Raw genomic sequence first — 21209 nt, 5'->3', positions numbered from 1 at the left:
TAATCAATAGATCTTGGAACAATAATTATTTCCACAATTGGATGTGTTAAAATAAAATGTTCTTTTGCTGAGATAATCCTATAAATGTATCCCAGCTATGTAGTATGCAATGGCCGTGTCTGACCATAGAGGTACAAGGTACATGGTCTGATCATACCACAGCTCTTGGGAAGAGGGGGTCGCAAAAGAGTATAACGGCATTACAGCACAAGTTGATTCTTTCTATGAGGTAAAACATTACTTCACAGAAAATATCAGCTGTGATCCCATGCATTCCTGCCTGTATAATCTCTTTTGTTTCCTCCCCTACTCAGGACATGTGGTATGTTCAAACCTTGCCCCTGTACGGTCAGAAATGGCCATTACACAGTACATAGCAGGGGCACATTTATAGGATTAATATCAGCCCAAGAACATTTTTTTAACACATCTATTGTGGAAATTCTTGTATGAAGCTCTAAAATGACTAAATTGTACTTTATCATGGGACAGCCCCTTTTATGGGACCTTGGCAGTACAGAATGAATGTTCACACCAAGTACAGGCGCTCGGTGCATCATGGTGTGACCAAACATTTAAGTGCTCCTTCCCATTTGCTTGTTTTCCATGCAACTCCACCCTTCTCTTGTTCTATGAAGCCTGAGCTGTCAATCAAACAAAGAGAGAGGAAGGGGTGGAAATGGAGAACAAACAAACAGATGGGAAGGTGTGTGTAAATGGATAGCTCCAGGTTTGAGCAGTCATTCTGTGCTGACAGACTCCCTTTAACAAGCAATTTTAGATTTGCAACTTTTTTTTTTCACTAAAGGGAACCTGTCACCAGATTTGGGGCGTATAAGCTGTGGCCACCACCAGTGGGCTCTTATATACAGCATTCTAACATACTGTATATAAGAGCCCAAATAAGGAATAACGTTTGGAACTCCATTCTATGTCTGAACTGGGTGCAAAAACCTAAAAAAAATCACTATATGGAGATAAGGTATGCACACCAGTGACTATGTAAGGGAAATACATGTAATAGCAGAAACTGCTGTGTGAATACTGACATGAAAAATCCAATAGCTATATGAAGAGTGAAAATGTGAAAAATGGAATCTGCATTACTGCCATGAACATATGAATCAAGAGAAATTTAGCTACTGAATTGATCAATGCAAATAGAGCCCCAACGTAGAGAAATATTTTGGCGTAGTGTTGGGGCTCTATTGCATTGATCAATTCAGTAGCTAAATTTCTCTTTGTTCATATGTTCATGGCAGTAATGCAGATTCCATTTTTCACATTTCATTCTCACATATAGCTATTGAATTTTTCATGTCAGTATTCACACAGCAGTTTCTGCTATTACATGTATTCCCCTTGCATAGTCACTGGTGTGCATACCTTATCTCCATATAGTATATAAGAGCCCAGGCCGGGGTATAACATAAAAATCACTTTATAATACTTACCTAAATGGTCGCTTCGATGCAGTTGGGTCATATGGGCGTCTCCGTTCTTCGGTGCCGGTGCCTCCTCTTTCGGTCATCTTCGTCCTCCTTTTGAAGCCTGTGTGCATGCCGCGTCCTACGTCATGCACACTCGCCAGTCCTGCGCAGGCGCACTACAATACTTTAATCTGCCCTGCTCAGGGCAGATCAAAGTGCGCCTACTCAGGACCTGAATGCCGCAGGCGAGTGTGGATGACGTAGGATGAATCATGCACCTCGGCTTCAGAAAAAGGACGACAAAGATGGCCAAAAGAGGAGGTGCCGGCACTGGAGAACAAAGACGCCCATATGACCCAACTCCACCGCAGCAACCGTTTAGGTAAGTATTATAAAGGTATTTTTACGTTCTACACAGCGGCCTGGGCTCTTATATACAGTATGTTAGAATGCTGTAAATAAGAGCCCACTGGTGGTGGCCGCAGCTTATAGACCCCAAATCTGGTGACAGGTTTCCCTTTAAAGGAGATATTCAATCATCCGAATACTTTCCTACAGACAGTGATATCTCAGGTGTCTAGGTGTAGCGCCAAGTTACTACCATCAAGTTGAAAGTTTACAACTCTATTGAATGGAGATCCCAAAGAAAGGTCTCTTAATTGAATGAGCAGGTGATGTAGCTGTTAGGCTAGACATACATTAAGATTAACGCTTCATATTTCAGAAATTTGTTGTATATCTGCTGTTTCAATTCCGCGTTATTCCAGTGACAGTGGTACTGAGGCCTCTGTGACTTCTTGTCATTGCAGTGGGCGACCACAGAGTTGTGTCCTTAACTGCCTAGCACTGTCTATAACACGTCATCACTGTTAATCCCTTAATTTACAGAAATAGAACATTAAATATATTTCAGACCCCTACTTTAAAGGGGTGGTCCACTACAAAACATAGTGGCCACATCGATGTAAAGCTGGGACAGAAGGCTTTTTCTAAATACCTTCTGTTGTCAATTCTGCCTGTGAGTGGCGCTATCGCTGTCCGCACATCCCCATCACACGGCCCAGGCTGCAGTGCCCTCTGATGTCCGGTGATGTCACGTCAACTTCCAGAATTGGCATCACTGAGGCAGGACACAGTCTTCGTGAGAGACTGGGGTGGGGGCGAAGTTTCACCGCATATCACAGTCCATCATCACTGGACTTCAGAGGGCACTGCAGCCGAGGGTCACATGATAGGCATGAGCGGATAGCAATACCGCCACTGACAGGCAAAATTGACAACAGAAGGCATTTAGAAAAAGCCTTCTGCCTCAGCTTTACATTGATGTGGCCACTTTACTTTGTAGTGGACCACCTCTTTAGGGAGGTTTCCTTTTGCTGTAGCTGAAAAAAACTACAATAAAACATTCTTTGCCAGCACTTTGTATTTAGATAGAAATCTTGTATCTTGGTGTCTGCCATATCAACATTTGTCCATCAGGCTGGTAATTAATTTCTCAATCCATAGAACGTTTCCTATTTCCTAAACTGTAATAATGCATAACATATCATGATGACAGACTTGTATGCAACCGCTCGGCCATGGAAGGGTGAATCAGATAGTTCACTCGCGTAGTAATGCTTGGTTAGTTTTATTGGATGCCACTACCCAGGTCCAATCGCCGCAGAATATTTCCAAATAAGAAGGATGTCAGTGCTCCAACATGGATGATATCCATCACATAAACATTTCTTTGGGTCTTGGGCTGCTGGATGGTGTTCATCTTGTTAGCTGTCTGTTCATTGCACAGTAACGACAATTATGCCAACTAGCGGAAGTGTTGAAAACAGGCAAATCTAAGGGCTTTAGTATTCATTTTAATGGCTGTGTGTCTTTGATTTTTTTACTTTAAGACAACCCCTCATGGGTCATATGGACGTCATAAGGGGGGTCTCATGTTCAGGACCCCATCTCCAAATAACAGAGCCCTTTTATAAAAGCAGTTGTGGCCTACCTGCTGCCGTTTTACCTATGTAAGCGACATTCCTAACACATGGTGTTTAGCCTCTTCTGGGTCTTTAGTGAATAATAAAAGCATGAGTTGCCATGATTAACAGGTTTCTAAAGGAAGATTCACATGACCACATGTTGGTCTGATGGTGGGTTTTATGACATGAACTTATTGTTTTGCATTACGGCCACAATTCCTGGCCTAATCGTGGATCTGAACCAACAGCATTAAGTTATGCAATTTATTCAGTTCACCAGACCTGCAATCAAGGCAAGAATAACATCCATAATGTGGATGAGAAAATACAGTCTTGTGCATTTTTCCTAAATCTTAAGTAAAAGATAGATATTTTTCTTCATTCATTTATCATAAGTAATGAACTTTTTCTTTTATAACTGATGCATCATTGGGACCATTGAGAACCTAAATTATTAAAACTACTAAAGTGTTAAATGTATAGATAGATGTGAGTATATAGTAAATGAAGAGTAGGATTTTTACTCTAATTAGATTTCAGTAGAGAAAATATCCCTACTAAGCAAATATAGCACTAAAGAGATTTTCTCATTATCTTAAACAGCTAAAAATACTTAGCAATTTACCTCTTATTAAAACTTCTCTATGCTCTCGAGAATGGAGGTATTCTAAATTCTATTGTATGCTGCTGGTGGCCTAGGTTACTGGCCACTATCACCGTCTGTCAGAGGTGGCTGGTTTCCTAGCCTAGGAGTGCGCCGCGGCAAAACATCAAAATGTATACAGTTCGGACCAGCGGTGCAACAATACCACCAGTCCAACTGTCAGTCATCAGGATCCACCTGGTAAGCATGACATTGGGAAGTTGAACAGAAGTCCTATCCTGAAGAATAAAGATAAGAACGACACCTCAGTTGATATAAAATGTAATAGATGCTGTATCCCCAAGGATCGATTAGTCATATACTCGTAGGGAGCATGTAGACTAAATGTATTCACCACATGTGAGCGCACAACACTTTGCTCCAATCCTTACAGCGACCCTCCACTTTGGGAATGAAAAGTGCCTTTACATTACTCCTGTATAATAACCCTACCTGGTGCCCTGGTTTTGCGTCTTGATTAGTGTTGAGCAAGTAGTTGACTATTCGTACCTGCTATGCTGTTAGCGAGTACTGTCATCTACTCACATATTCATTACGAGTAGTGGGCGCAATGTAAGTCAATAGGAAATACTCACTAAGTAGCGAGTAACCTGAAAGCCGTACTGTTCGCTACTCGCACGTAAACCACGGCTTTCGGGTTACTCGCTACTTAGCGAGCATTTCCCATTGACATACATTGCGCCCACTACTCGTAATGAATAAGCGAGTAGCTGATAGTACTCGCTAACAGCATAGCGGGTACGAAGAGTCAACTACTCGCTCAACACTAGTCTTGTTACCTCCTCAGCTCAGTTTTTCATTTTCTTCCTTCTGTGTCCAATATGACTACCTCTGTCTTATAGGGAGTGTAGTAAAAAGCCTAAATCATGCTTCCCCTTATTTCACATATCACACAGCACAGGAAAAACAGATGAGATGGAAAAACGTCTAATGACTTATCAATTTCGGGGTGGAGGGTCGCTACAATCAATCTGTTTTATGGGGTACAGCTTGATGATGCCAACATTTTCATATAGTGTATGACTAATGTCTTCAACTTATGGTGTCCTTACACATTTAGAGCATAAATGGCTGGTAGGCTGCACCTACCATTTTTTGGCGTGGCATATACTTGAATGTGTATGCTTTAGTGTAAGCTCTGCAGATGTCAGAGGAAGGAAGGATCGAGCATGTTCATTTCAGCATGTCTGATCTTTAGTTCTCCCAGGATATAATCCACTTTGCCTGGCTGATTCCTTTTATCCTATAGGTGTTTGATGTTCTGTGAGCAGCTACCACTAATAGTACACTTATACAAAGAAAACTGAATGATACGACCACCCACTGGACTATAATCCCTTAACACTAGAAGTTCCAGAAATTTCGAGCTCCCCCCCTGAAGTCCCGAAAGAGGGTCAAATGACCCTTAGTCCAAACTGACCTAACTAGAAACTAAATGGCTAAACTCAATGGAAAACAACAGCCTCCTGTGGTGCGACAGTAATGGCCTTAATTACAGAACAAAAGACAGTGATTATAGGATGTTAGCTAAAATCCTTCAGGTCATTCGACCCGTCTCTGGGTTCCAAAAGGTAGAAATGTTAAATGACCCCTCTCTGGGACTTCTAGTGTTAAGGAGCAGAGGTTTAAATCCTGAAAACACAGATTGTACTGAATGATTGCTCACAAAACAGTAGATCAATCTGCTCTGTTCCCCCTGCTTTATAACATGGTGCTCCCGGAGATTGGACTGAATTTTCATGGTGATAGGTTTCCATAGATTATTTTGATCTGACCTAAATCACAGTTCCAGGCAATCCCTTGAAACCACTGGGTGTTATGCATGCGCTCTGAAATATCTGTGTTTTGGCTGATTTTATTTTTTTTTTATCTGACACTATACATACCCATTGAGTATATCCTAGGCTCTGATCCTCAAAATTCGATCAAAATAGGACATGCTCTGTGTTTCACAGATCTCATTGTCTGATCCATGATTTTGCCGGATATCTGAATATATCTTTTCCCCTCATTGGGTTCTTGTGCTGTCTGATAACAGAAATGGGCAGCACATGGATCTTTCCCACGGACGTATGATTGCAGCCTTCATTTGCGGGGCAGTAAGCTGCTGTAGATAAATGCTGATAACACTCAGTATGCTTATAGCCAGAACTTTGTCCAGCGGCCAAGAGAAGAATATGGCCACCAGTCTGTATTGCTGGAGTATTAGGTCAGAATTTATTTTTAACCTGATGTTGTGGAAGTGATACATGGGAATTGGCAGTAAACGTGTTTTCCACATGATGAAGATTTCTTGTGTGTCACTATCCTGGGTTCCTGCTCGTAGCAAGCTGTGGATCTGCCGATTCTCATGGACCCTGTTGTATATTTTAGGGATACCTGAAAACTAAATCATCACATGGTCAAACCTGTTGGTACCCATCTGATAAAGTAAGAATACCCCACAAAGGTCACTGAAATAACTTGAATCTGACAAAAATCATTTTAAATTTCCTGAATATAAATTAATGAAAATCAGACATTGCTTTTGATTTGTGGTTCAATTGAAAAGCAATAAAAAAAAAAACTAATTAAAATCGCCGGGACAAAAATGATTGTACTCTTAACTTAACATTTTGCTCCACAACATTTTGAGGCAAGCAAACGATTTTTGGAGCTCTCAATGAGACTTCTGCACCTGTCCAGAGGTATTTTGGGCTGCTCATTGTGAACAAACTTCTAGCTGTCCCAAGTGTGAAGGGCACCTTCTCCAGACGGCATGTTTCAGCTTCTTCCTCAGATGTTCAATAGGATTTAGATCTGGCTCATAGAAGCCACTTCAGAAGAGTCCAATGCTTTGGTCTTAAGCCCGCTTTACATGCTGCAATGTATCTTACAATGTGTCGGCGGGGTCACGTTGTAAGTGACGCACATCTGGCATCGTAAGGTACATTGTAGTGTGTAACAACTACGTACGATTGCGAATGAACGGTAAAACGTTCATCGCACGCACGTCGTTCATTCCTCATGAATTGAACGTCAGGTTGTTCATCGTACCCGGGGTAGCACACATCGCAGTGTCTGACACCCCGGGAATGATGAACAGATCTTACCTGCATCCTGCGGCTCCCGGCCAGCAATGCAGAAGGAAGGAGGTGGGCGGGATATTTACGTCCCGCTCATCTCCGCCCCTCCGCTTCTTTTGGCCGGCTGCCGCGTGACGTCAATGTGACGCCGAACGTCCCTCCCACTCCAGGAAGTGGACGTTTGCCGCCCATATCGAGGTCGTATGGACGGATAAGTACGTGTGACGGGGGTTAATCGTTTGTGCGGCACATTCAACAAAATTGAACGTGCCGCACATACGATGGGGGCGGGTACGATCGCATACGATATCGTATGCAGAATCGTAACATGTAAAGCAGGCTTTAGCCATTCCTCGATGTATTTAGCTGAGTGATTTGGGTCATTATTCTCAGACCAACCCACTAGGCAGTACATTTCACTCTAGGATGCCTTGATTGTCGTGAGATTTCATTGTTCCCTGCACAGATTCAAGACACCCTATGTTTGATGCAGCAAAGCAGCCCCAAATCATAACCGAGCGTCCTCCATGTTTCACAGTAGGTACAATGTTCTTTTCTTTGTATGCTTCATGTTTGCGACTGTAAAAATACAGCTGATGTACTTGCTAAAAAGCTGCAGTTTTTATCTGTCCAAAGGATGTTCTCTCAGAAGCTTTGCAGCCTGTCAATATTCATTTTGGCAAATTCAAACCTAGCTTTTTATGATTTGCTTTGAATATTAGTTTCCACCTCGGTCATCCATGACGTTCAGTCTGGCTAACACAATGACAGATGGTGCAATCTGACACTGATGTACCTTAACCTTGGAGTTTCCCTCTAATCTCTTTGGAAGTTGTTTTGGGCTTTATGATTATCATTCGCATTATCCGTCTCTCCAATTTGTTGTCCATTTTCTTCTTACGGCCACATCCAGGGAGGTTGGCTACAGTCCCATAGATCTTCATTTTCTGAATAGTTAAAATGTGCAACTGCAGAACAGGAACATCAAGCTGTTAGAGATGGTCTTATAACCTTTACCTATAACATGTTTCTCTAAAACTTTCATTTTAATCTGAGACAACTCTCTTCTTAGCTTCTTTTGCTCTATGTTCAGTGTGCTACATACCATGATACCAAATGGCACAATGACTACTTTTCACCCTTTAAATAGGCAGGTTGACTTTTTACATGTTTGTAGACACCTGTGACGGTAATTACTGAACACATTTTAGTTTAACTTGTTCCTATGGTCAATTTATTTTCAATATTTTCTATTGGTACTATCACTTTTGTCCAGGCCAATATCATTAGGTTTTTGTTTGTTTGTTTTTCTGTTGACAATTCAAAAGCAATGTCTGATTTTCACTAGTTGATATTCAGTAAATTTAAGTTGCAGATTACTTTTGCCAGTTTCACATAATTTGTGACAAATGTGGGTTTTTCTTGTAGCACCAGCATCCCGTTCTCTGCTCTCCCCTGTCCCCTATGCACTGCCGCCCATGTGTCGCGTGGTTCTCCGCACTCCCGCATGGCCATTTTCTTGTTGCCTGGCCCTCTGCTTACCCACATGGCCACCCACATGACGCGTGGTCCTCTACGTTGCCACCCACAAGTAGTGCAGTCCCCAGCTCATCTCCTCTGCGGATGCCCACAGGTGTGTAAGTTCCTAGGTGTTGCCTTGGCCACAGGCCCTGAGCATGTTGCGCGGAGTTTCCTGGTCTCCAGCTTAGAGGGCGCATGCATTTTTTCTGTCCCTTTAAGAGGAAGCGCATGTGCACCTTGCAAAGATGTCCCCAGCCTATTGTTGAGAGGCACCAGGTGTTTATGGCTCCCTTACCCTGATGGGAGGCGCAAGAGGAAATCATTAGGTTGCTAACCTGCTACCTATTGTTGGTCCAGAATGTCTGCTTTATTTTGCCAGTATCCAGCACCAGTCCTGCATGTAACCAGCTGTGTGTCGGCTGTATCTTCCCTGTCTGTGTCCCTGGACTTGTCCTGTCTGTGCCTGTTTGGACCTTGGTACCAGCCTGTATCTTGCAACTGTGCCCGTACCCACCTGCACCTCATGTCTTGTCTACCTCAGTCGTTCTGGCAGCACCTGCCTGATGTCCTGTACCCTTATGTCCGATGCCCTGTGCCTGGTGATCCATGCCTGATGACCGGTCTCCCTCCTGATGTTCCGTACCTGAATTCCGAACCTGATTTCTGAAGTCCTGAACCTGTTCTCTAATGTCCAGAGACTCTCCTGATGACCTGTGCCTGATTACCTCAGCATGATGGCCTGTACCTGCCTGTACCTGTGTTCCTGTCCATTCTGTGTTTCTGGTTCTTCCCTGTTTGTCCTGCCAGTACCCGTCCTGCTTGTCCTGTCCATTACCTGACCCCGTTCCTGCTGTCACCCATATTCTTTTAGTTGCTAAAGTCCCGGACGCTGCCCTGGGAGTGGCTCCTGGCGTCTGCTTTGTTAGGCAGTCAATCCCTCCCATGTCTGGGTAAGCCTGGGTTCCCCCTGTTGTCCAGTGGGTCCACTCCTGCTCTCCACATCATCACTGGCGAGTGTTCCATTTCTTACTTTAAAGAAGGGAGCCAACAATTTTATCCATGTATGTATTAAGTAGATATCCCCTAGAACATAGAAAATTTGTCTTGTTGTAAAAGGTCCCAGGTTTTTATAGGTTGTGTTATCACGTCATCCTGCAACCAGGATGTGGATCTAAGCCAATATAAACATTATTGAGCCTCTCAAAAAACAGGATTGGTTCTAATTGTGCAGCAGCACTTGTTGTAATATAATGATGACCGTTATTAACCTTTGCACTTCCTATATCAACACACAGTGTTAAGCCAGCCATCGATGCTACTGTGGTCTTCCTAAATATCCTCCTAAACCAACCCATGCTTTTTCTGGTAAATACAAGCAACTTTGCACTTGTCATTAAAAATAATCTCCATTCTGAAGAATTGAGGCATTGTTAATTGTATTGTTTACTGCTCGTTGCTTAGGTAAAGAGCTTATTTCTATAGAACTTGAAGTACTATGCTGAAGCTGGCCAGATCCATTGCCCCTGCACTTCTGCAATGCTGAACAGGCAAAGCATCTGACAGTGCACAGTTTGGGCCAGCGTCGTTCAAGAAGGAGTGCGCCGCTTCACAGGAAGCGAGAGCCATGAGACTGGGAAGCAGTGCGCTCCTGAGCAGCAGTGTTGGGGAAACCCCATTAAGTTAGAGTGCAGACAAGTATGTAAAATAGTCCATTTTTAATCCAGATAAAAGACAATTTTTTTTTATTCGTATGTCATCCGTATGTCCGATTTTTATATCCATATGGTATCTGTTTCATACATCAACTTTAATATTTAGAAAGTAATAAAAGGCCAAATACAATTTCCAATGTTAATAATTGCAGTGGATCTGAAAAACATGCCATAATGATGGTGGCCATCTGGCATTCATTTTTTTTTTAAAGCTTAATTAATTTAATGACCTTGTCTGATTCCCCCCCCACCCCCCAAAAAACAGATCAGAGTAATACATGCTATAATTTTTTTTTTCCCTACATGCTATGATTATTGAGCGATTTTAAATAGTAGCAGCAAGCGTTTACCTCCATAGATTTAAGTAAGACGAATAGACATCTCATTGAAACCCTTACTAAAAGGATGGTCTAATACCTTTTATGCCCTTTATAAATATCGATTTTTAACCCCTAAGCAACTGGCTTTATAATAAAATTCCCTACTATTCTCCCTCTCCTGCTTATCCCTATATGTACCTTTTATTTTCTTAGCTTCCTGTGATGTGTTTGAGGGCTTATCACAGGAGGATGGCCTGCATTTACTTATTAAGGACGGTAAATTAATAATACAACTTGTGCATGAATCTACAGAAAACTCATTCACTTTGCTTGGACAGTAAAATGCTGCGTTTTTTTTTGGGGGGGGGGGGGGGTTTGATAAAAAAAACACAGCAAATATTTGAAATGTGAATAAAACCGAACTGTCAATCTATTTTTTTTTTGCTTTATTTTATTTAATTTTTTCCCCATAAATCAATAGTGCACATGAAAATAATCAACTTTCTAATGTATCTTATCAAAGAAATCGTCTTTTTTCTCCTCCTGGACTGATATACAGTACAGACCAAAAGTTTGGACACACCTTCTCATTCAAAGAGTTTTCTTTATTTTCATGACTCTGAAAATTGTAGATTCACATTGAAGGCATCAAAACTATGAATTAACACATGTGGAATGAAATACTTTAACAAAAAAGTGTGAAACAACTGAAAATATGTTTTATATTCTACGTTCTTCAAAGTAGCCACCTTTTGTTTTGATTTCTGCTTTGCACACTCTTGGCATTCTCTTGATGAGCTTCAAGAGGTAGTCACCGGAAATGGTCTTCCAACAGTCTTAAAGGAGTTCCCAGAGATGCTTAGCACCTGTTGGCCCTTTTGCCTTCACTCTGCGGTCCAGCTCACCCCAAACCATGTCGATTGGGTTTAGGTCTGGTGACTGTGGAGGCCAGGTCATCTGGCGTAGCACCCCATCACTCTCCTTCTTAGTCAAATAGCCCTTACACAGCCTGGAGGTGTGTTTGCGGTCATTGTCCTGTTGAAAAATAAATGATGGTCCAACTAAACGCAAACCGGATGCAATAGCATGCCGCTGCAAGATGCTGTGGTAGCCATGCTGGTTCAGTATGCCTTCAATTTTGAATAAATCCCCAAGAGTGTCACCAGAAACGCACCCCCACACCATCACACATCCTTGTGGAGACACGGGGATCAGTGGGTGCATCCTTGTGGAGACACGGGGATCTCGTCCGCTGGCCCGTCCGCCTTTAGAAAGACAGCATGGTCCAGGGCTCATCCCAACTGAATGCCGACCTCCTTAACCGTGGGCGGAACACTACTCAGACAACACAGGGTGAGGGAATCACAATATTAAGACTTTATTGGATCCCCAAACAATTAACGGCACATAGCACATAACCAGCAAAACACACAAATGTGACAGGCAACAGAGTCTCACCCTTCTGCTGGCTCACCAGGGATTAGATTGTTCGTGCATCGGGGTTTCCAGGGCCAGCTACTCCGAGAAAAGAATTGTGGTAAGCGTAGGAAGCTTACTGAGCACAGCAAAGTCTGTAGCCAGGTGACCAAATTGTCCCAACCTGGGTTTCTTCCTTAAGTAGTCTCTTGTATGATGATGTGATATAATCCTGGCAGCCAGACTCGAAATCCCTAGACTGCGGTTATGGTCTCCAATCTGAATCGGAGCCCCTAGATTGAAGCCATGTAGCCAAGTGATCCTCTAGTCGGAGCCAAAGTCTCTAGACCGAGTCCACAAGGCATCCTGGTTCTGATCCCCTAGCCAGCTCCTAAGAGCTTAGACTGGATCATGCAACATCCATCAACCCTAGTGACTCCAAGAAGTCCCCTTTCATAGCCAGAGCCTTCCCTTAGGATATACTGTGCCCTTATCGGATTGATTGTACAAGGTTGCTTCTCTTATTGGATGAATTTGAAGCTGCGTGGATAATGCTCCATGCTTCATGGTGGGAACCAGGCATGTAGAGGCCATCCATTCATAGTTACATAGTTACATAGTTACTTAGGTTGAAAAAAGACCTAGGTCCATCTAGTTCAACCTTCCTCCACCAGTTCTACATTTAGTCACTAAGTCATTTATAACCAACAATGTTTTGTGTACTGAGGAAATCATCCAGCCCTTTTTTAAAAGCTGTTATAGTATCTGCCATTACTACCTCTTGTGGTAGTGTATTCCACAGTCTGACCGCTCTAACTGTAAAGAACCCTTTCCTATTTAGGTGTCGGAATCGCTTTTCTTCCACTCGCAGTGAGTGCCCCCTGGTCCTTAGTACTGTCTTTGGAAGAAATAAGTCATGTGCCAGTCCTTTATATTGACCACACATGTATTTATACATATAAATGAGATCTCCTCTGAGACGTCTTTTTTCTAAGCTAAACATATCTAACTTTTTCAACCTGTCATCATATGGGAGGCCTTCCATTCCTTGTAATAGTCTAGTTGCCCGCCTTTGAACTGACTCTAACTTCTGAATGTCCTTTTTAAAATGTGGAGCCCAAAACTGGATCCCGTATTCCAGATGTGGCCTTACAAGTGATTTATATAGGGGTAACAATACGTTGGGATCACGGGATCTAATCTCTCTTTTTATACACCCTAAAATCTTGTTTGCTTTAGCAGCTGCTGCTTGACATTGAGTGCTGCTGCTCAGCTTATTTGTAATGAGAATACCCAAGTCCTTCTCCTGTTCTGTAGTCCCGAGTTTACTTCCATTTAATGTATACGCAGCTATAGGATTACTCCGTCCTAGGTGCATTACTTTACATTTATCAACATTAAATCTCATTTGCCAAGTATCTGCCCATTCTGACATCTTATCCAGATCTTTTTGTAATATTGTACTATCCAGGTCAGTTTTTAATATCCTACATAGTTTGGTGTCATCGGCAAAGACTGACACTGTACTATCAATCCCATCCACAAGGTCATTAATAAAGAGAGTAAAAAGAATCAGTCCAAGCACAGATCCCTGCGGCACCCCACTGCTGACTATAGCCCATTTAGAGAATGTACCATTTATGACTACTCTTTGTTTCCTATCTTTTAGCGAATTCCTTACCCAGTTGCATATTGTGTCCCCTAGTCCTTGCTTCTGGAGCTTTAGTATAAGGCTATTATGTGGTACAGTATCAAATGCCTTTGCAAAGTCCAAATAAATCACATCAGCTGCATTACCAATATCCAGGTTTGAACTTACCCCCTCATAGAACCCCAACAGGTTGGTTAGACACGACTTATCTTTCATGAATCCATGCTGTTTGTCAGTTATCATATTATTTTCTGCAATATATTTTTGCATGTCATCCCTTAAAATGCCCTCAAAAACTTTGCATACTACTGATGTCAGGCTTACTGGACGGTAGTTGCCTGGATCTACCCTCTTACCTTTCTTAAATATCGGTACCACATCAGCAATCCTCCAATCCTGAGGCACCAACCCTGTTACAAGTGAGTCTAAAAAGATGAGATACAGCGGTCTGTCGATTTACGGAGCTCAATTCCCTCAATATTCGTGGATGAATGCCATCTGGCCCTGGGGATTTGTCAATGTTTAATTTACTCAGACGTAGGCGTACTTCATCTTGTGTTAAATTAATTATATCGGGTGGTGGACTTTGATTTTTCACTTGTTGAATGATCCCTGGTACAGTCAGTTCCTTGGTGAATACAGATGAGAAATGCCTATTTAATATCTCAGTCTTTTGTTTGTCCTCTATAACTAACTTGTTATTATATTTTAAGGGGCCGATACTATCCTTTGTTTTCCTTTTGGCATTAATGTATTTATAAAAGATTTTGGGATTTATTTTAATGTCATTGGCGATTTTTGTTTCAGTAGCTAATTTTGCTTGTTTGATTTCTTTTTTACATTTCCTATTGATATCTTTATACTCCTGCAATGCTATTTCTGTATTCTCAGCCTTTAAGATTTTAAATGCCCTTTGTTTTTGTTTTATTATACTTTGTACAGTCTTATTTATCCATAGTGGTTTCTTTTTATTCCTGGACATTTTATTACCAGAGGGTATACGTTTTTTACAGGACTCTAGTAGTATATCCTTAAACTTACCCCATTTATGTTCGGTATCCCCAGTTACCATGACTTTGTCCCAATCTACACATTTAAGCTCTTCCCTTAATTTGTTGAAATCAGCTTTCCTAAAATTCCAGGTTTTAGCATTCCCCCTTTGAAATGTTCTATTGAATATTATGTTGAAGCTTACCATATTATGATCGCTGGTGCCCAAGTGCTCCCGGACCTGTAGATCTGAAATTGTATCCAGTCTATTTGACAGGACCAGATCTAGCTAATTATCTCCCCTCGTCGGTTCACCTACCATCTGAGAGAGGAAATGGTCTTGAATGGTAGATAAGAACTTACAGCTTTTAGTAGAACCAGAAGATTCTATGTCCCACTGAATGTCTGGATAGTTGAAATCCCCCATAATAAGAACCCGATTATTATTATTAGCTGCCTTTTCAATTTGTTCCAGCATTTCACCCTCTATTTGTTCAGGTATGTTAGGAGGCTTATAGCAAACTCCAATTAGCATTTTTCCATTATTCCCCTCCCCATGTACATTTACCCATACTGACTCTACATTGTTGCTGTTCCCCTCAATGTCATCATACAACACAGGTTTTAGGTTAGATTTGATAAATATACACACCCCACCACCTTTTTGGCCTTTCCTGTCCTTCCTAAATGTACTATAACCCTGTATGTTTGTCACCCAGTCATGGCTTTCATCCAGCCAGGTTTCCGTAATGCCCACCACATCATAATCCATGGTTGACATAAGAGTCTCCAATTCATTCATTTTGTTTGCAAGACTTCTTGCATTTGCCAGTAGACATTTAATCCTATTAATACCTTTATTACTCCTAGCCTCCCTACGTTCCTTGTATGTCCCATCCCCCCCTAATCCTTCATTGACCCCTACCGTCTCCCTGTCTCTATCTGCTCTATCTATCCCCTTATTTGCTCCACTACCCTCCCTCCCCCCCGATCCTAGTTTAAAAGCTCCTCCATCCGTCTGACCATTTTCTCCCCCAGCACAGCTGCACCTTCCCCATTGAGGTGCAGCCCGTCCCTACCGTAGAGCCTGTAGCCGACTGAGAAGTCGGCCCAGTTCTCCATGAACCCGAACCCTTCCTTCCTGCACCAATTTCTAAGCCACATATTTATCTCCCTAAGCTCCCGCTGTCTTTCTAGTGACGCTCGTGGCACCGGTAGTATTTCTGAAAACACCACCTTGGAGGTCCTGGACTTGAGCTTCTCTCCTAGTTCCCTGTAATCATTTTTAAGGACCTTCCACCTGCCTCTAACTTTGTCATTAGTACCAATGTGCACCATGACCGCTGGGTTTTCCCCAGCCCCACCCAGCAATCTGTCTATCCGATCCACAATATGCCGAACCCGAGCACCCGGCAGACAACACACTGTTCGGCATTCACGGTCTCGGCGACAGATGACCCTGTCTGTCCGCCTAATTATAGAGTCCCCTACCACCAACATCTGTCTGGGCTTTGCTGCACTCCTATTTCCCTCCTTCCTACAGCAGTTGTTTTCCTGGTTGCTAGGAGCAACGTCCTGCTGTAGTGACCCTAGTCCAGGCCCTTCATTCCTAATATCAGCCAAACAGGCATATTTACTAGGTTGTGCCAGGTCAGGACTAGGCTCCCTGACACTTTTCCCCCTACCTCTTCTTCTAACTGTTACCCAGCTACCTACCTCTGGGTCCTGATCTTCCCCACTTCCACCCTCCTCCATATCACTGGCCCCAGCCAGAGAAAGCTTAGTGAGCTCTAAACTCCTCTCCAGGTTTGCAATGCCCCTTAGTGTTGCAAGCTGCTTATTTAGATCAGTTACCTTGGCTTCCAAATACGCAACATGCTTGCATCGAGTGCAGACATAGTCACCCTCGAACGGCTGCTCAAGGCATGCATACATCTGACAAGATACACACCTGGTAGCATTGTCCATGGAGCACCTATCAAATGGGGATAAACAGTAAAGTAGAAAAACAAAGAGAAAAAAAACGAAAAAAAAACCCAATGGGAAACGTATAAGGATAAATTCAAACTATGTTCTTGTGTCAAACTATGTAATTGTGTTGAAACTATGCACTTATCTTAAATTCAGCACTTTTACTTCAGTTCAGCACCTCGCTCGCTCAGCACCTCGCTTGTGCTGGGTGGTTTATATAGATGTACAATGACTATCAGAAGCTGCTAGAAGCTTCTAGAAACAGGTGTGACTAATCCTACTAATTAAATCACAAGACTAACTTTTTTTTTTTTCCCTTTTCACAGAATCACAAACAGACACACAATTCCCTAATGAAATTCAACAATTACAGTTATCACCACTATGTAATTGTGTTGAAACTATGCACTTATCTTAAATTCAGCACTTTACTTCAGTTCAGCACCTCGCTCGCTCAGCACCTCGCTTGTGCTGGGTGGTTTATATAGATGTACAATGACTATCAGAAGCTGCTAGAAGCTTCTAGAAACAGGTGTGACTAATCCTACTAATTAAATCACAAGACTAACTTTTTTTTTTTTTTTTTCTTTTTTCACAGAATCACAAACAGACACACAATTCCCTAATGAAATTCAACAATTACAGTTATCACCACTATGTAATTGTGTTGAAACTATGCACTTATCTTAAATTCAGCACTTTACTTCAGTTCAGCACCTCGCTCGCTCAGCACCTCGCTTGTGCTGGGTGGTTTATATAGATGTACAATGACTATCAGAAACTGCTAGAAGCTTCTAGAAACAGGTGTGACTAATCCTACTAATTAAATCACAAGACTAACTTTTTTTTTTTTTTTTTTCCCTTTTCACAGAATCACAAACAGACACACAATTCCCTAATGAAATTCAACAATTACAGTTATCACCACTATGTAATTGTGTTGAAACTATGCACTTATCTTAAATTCAGCACTTTACTTCAGTTCAGCACCTCGCTCACCTTTTCTGCATCGCACGAAGACACGGTGGTTGGATCCAAAGATCTCAAATTTGGACTCATCAGACCAAAGCACAGATTTCCACTTGTCTAATGTCCATTCCTTGTGTTCTTTAGCCTAAACAAGTTTCTTCTGCTTGTTGCCTGTCCTTAGCAGTGGTTTCCTAGCAGCTATTTTACCATGAAGGCCTACTGCACAAAGTCTCCTCTTAAGATTTGTTCTAGAGATGTGTCTGCTGCTAGAACTCTGTGGCATTGACCTGGTCTTTAATCTGAGCTACTGTTAACCTGCGATTTCTGAGGTTGGTGACTCGGATAAACCTATCCTCCGCAGCAGAGGTGACTCTTGGTCTTCCTTTCCTGGGTCGGTCCTCACGTGAGCCAGTTTCTTTGTAGCGTTTGATGGTTTTTGCCACTGCACTTGGGGACACTTTCAAACTTTTCCCCATTTTTCGGACTCACTGACCTTCATTTCTTAAAGTAATGATGGCCACTCGTTTTTCTTTACTTAGCTGCTTTTTTCTTGCCATAATACAAATTCTAACAGTCTATTCAGTAGGACTATCAGCTGTTTATCCACCAGACGTCTGCACAACACAACTGATGATCCCAACCCCATTTATAAGGCAAAAAATCCCACTTATTAAATGAAAATAAAGAAAACTCTTTGAATGAGAAGGTGTGTCAAAACTTTTGGTCTGTACTGTAAATGGGTAAATTCTGTTTTTTAGTGAAGAAGACAGATTTTACCATTACTGGGATAGTTGTTGCTATGGAAAAGGAGGAGGGAGGAGCCAGAGGTAGACCCAAACAATATATTACAGTTCTGCATAAGACTTTATGAGCACTAACTGCCATCTCCTATTTCAGTAATGGGAAAGTATTTACTGAATAAACATTTTACCTCCGAACTGAGAAATTTGATAATCACTGCTCACTTCTGGGGGAGAGAGAATCGTATTTTTCTGATAAGATATATTACAATGTTTCTTATCACATGCAGGTTTGGCCTGCGGTCTAATGTGTTTGGGGGCCCCCCGACTGATGTTTGTCATGGAGAAATATGAATGCGGCATGTCTGATTTTGGACTGCTGATCCTTTTGTTCTCTAAAGGCTGCTTTACAGCTTTACACACAACGATATCGTTAGCGATCCCGTTAGAGATGCGACACGCCAGATCGTAGATACGATTTGCTGAGATCGCACATACAGTCAGGGCCAGAAATATTTGGACAGTGACACAAGTTTTGTTATTTTAGCTGTTTACAAAAACATGTTCAGAAATACAATTATATATATAATATGGGCTGAAAGTGCACACTCCCAGCTGCAATATGAGAGTTTTCACATCCAAATCGGAGAAAGGGTTTAGGAATCATAGCTCTGTAATGCATAGCCTCCTCTTTTTCAAGGGACCAAAAGTAATTGGACAAGGGACTCTAAGGGCTGCAATTAACTCTGAAGGCGTCTCCCTCGTTAACCTGTAATCAATGAAGTAGTTAAAAGGTCTGGGGTTGATTACAGGTGTGTGGTTTTGCATTTGGAAGCTGTTGCTGTGACCAGACAACATGCGGTCTAAGGAACTCTCAATTGAGGTGAAGCAGAACATCCTGAGGCTGAAAAAAAAGAAAAAATCCATCAGAGAGATAGCAGACATGCTTGGAGTAGCAAAATCAACAGTCGGGTACATTCTGAGAAAAAAGGAATTGACTGGTGAGCTTGGGAACTCAAAAAGGCCTGGGCGTCCACAGATGACAACAGTGGTGGATGATTGCCGCATACTTTCTTTGATGAAGAAGAACCCGTTCACAACATCAACTGAAGTCCAGAACACTCTCAGTGAAGTAGGTGTATCTGTCTCTAAGTCAACAGTAAAGAGAAGACTCCATGAAAGTAAATACAAAGGGTTCACATCTAGATGCAAACCATTCATCAATTCCAAAAATAGACAGGCCAGAGTTAAATTTGCTGAAAAACACCTCATGAAGCCAGCTCAGTTCTGGAAAAGTATTCTATGGACAGATGAGACAAAGATCAACCTGTACCAGAATGATGGGAAGAAAAAAGTTTGGAGAAGAAAGGGAACGGCACATGATCCAAGGCACACCACATCCTTTGTAAAACATGGTGGAGGCAACGTGATGGCATGGGCATGCATGGCTTTCAATGGCACTGGGTCACTTGTGTTTATTGATGACATAACAGCAGACAAGAGTAGCCGGATGAATTCTGAAGTGTACAGGGATATACTTTCAGCCCAGATTCAGCCAAATGCCGCAAAGTTGATTGGACGGCGCTTCATAGTACAGATGGACAATGACCCCAAGCATACAGCCAAAGCTAGCCAGGAGTTCATGAGTGCAAAAAAGTGGAACATTCTGCAATGGCCAAGTCAATCACCAGATCTTAACCCAATTGAGCATGCATTTCACTTGCTCAAATCCAGACTTAAGACGGAAAGACCCACAAACAAGCAAGACCTGAAGGCTGCGGCTGTAAAGGCCTGGCAAAGCATTAAGAAGGAGGAAACCCAGCGTTTGGTGATGTCCATGGGTTCCAGACTTAAGGCAGTGATTGCCTCCAAAGGATTCGCAACCAAATATTGAAAATAAAAATATTTTGTTTGGGTTTGGTTTATTTGTCCAATTACTTTTGACCTCCTAAAATGTGGAGTGTTTGTAAAGAAATGTGTACAATCCCTACAATTTCTATCAGATATTTTTGTTCAAACCTTCAAATTAAACGTTACAATCTGCACTTGAATTCTGTTGTAGAGGTTTCATTTCAAATCCAATGTGGTGGCATGCAGAGCCCAACTCGCGAAAATTGTGTCACTGTCCAAATATTTCTGGACCTAACTGTAGGTGGTTTTGTGACCGGCGCTACAAAAAACGACCTAAGTGCGATCTCGGCAAATTGTATCTACGATCTGACGTGTCACATTGCTAACGAGATCGCTAGCGATATCGTTGTGTGTAAAGAAGCCTTAATAGATAAGACACCGTCGGACATGTCTGGCATTGGCTCTCTCGGAGAACACAGGGTCACTCAGCAGAGAGGGTGCTCCGGTGTATTTGTGAGTCAGGCAGCCAACAGCTATCTAAAAGTGTATGTGGGGCTTTACTACTACAGTTCTAGAAATAGCCTAAAGGACGCTTTACACGCAATAACATCGCTAAAGAGATGTCGTTGGGGTCACGGAATTCGTGACGCACATCCGGCCTCGTTAGCGACGTCGTTGCGTGTGAAACGCAGAAATGACCGTTAACGAGAGATAATACTCCCCCTATCGTTGCTCGTTGACATGCTGCTCTATTCCCAGTTATCGTTGCTGCTGCAGGTACGATGTTGTTCGTCGTTCCTGCGACAGCACACATCGCTATGTGTGACACCGCAGGAACGAGGAACCACATTGTACCTGCGGCTGCCCGCAATGAGGAAGGAAGGAGGTGGGCGGGATGTTCGGCCTTCTTATCTCTGCCCCTCCGCTTCTATTGGTCGCCCG

At 42.4% G+C, this 21209-nt stretch overlaps 1 protein-coding gene across 2 annotated transcripts in view; it reads left to right on the top strand.

Annotated features, from left to right (window-relative positions):
• The window catches only part of KIAA0319L (KIAA0319 like), a 164664-nt gene that overhangs the window by 58901 nt on the left and 84554 nt on the right, over positions 1–21209 (top strand). The window lies entirely within an intron of this gene.

The sequence above is a fragment of the Anomaloglossus baeobatrachus genome, chromosome 2 (assembly GCF_048569485.1).
Source record: "Anomaloglossus baeobatrachus isolate aAnoBae1 chromosome 2, aAnoBae1.hap1, whole genome shotgun sequence".
NCBI classification, from domain to species: Eukaryota; Metazoa; Chordata; class Amphibia; order Anura; family Aromobatidae; genus Anomaloglossus; species Anomaloglossus baeobatrachus.
The sequence above is the reverse complement of the archived record's forward strand: the minus strand, read 5'-3'. Positions and strand labels throughout refer to the sequence as shown.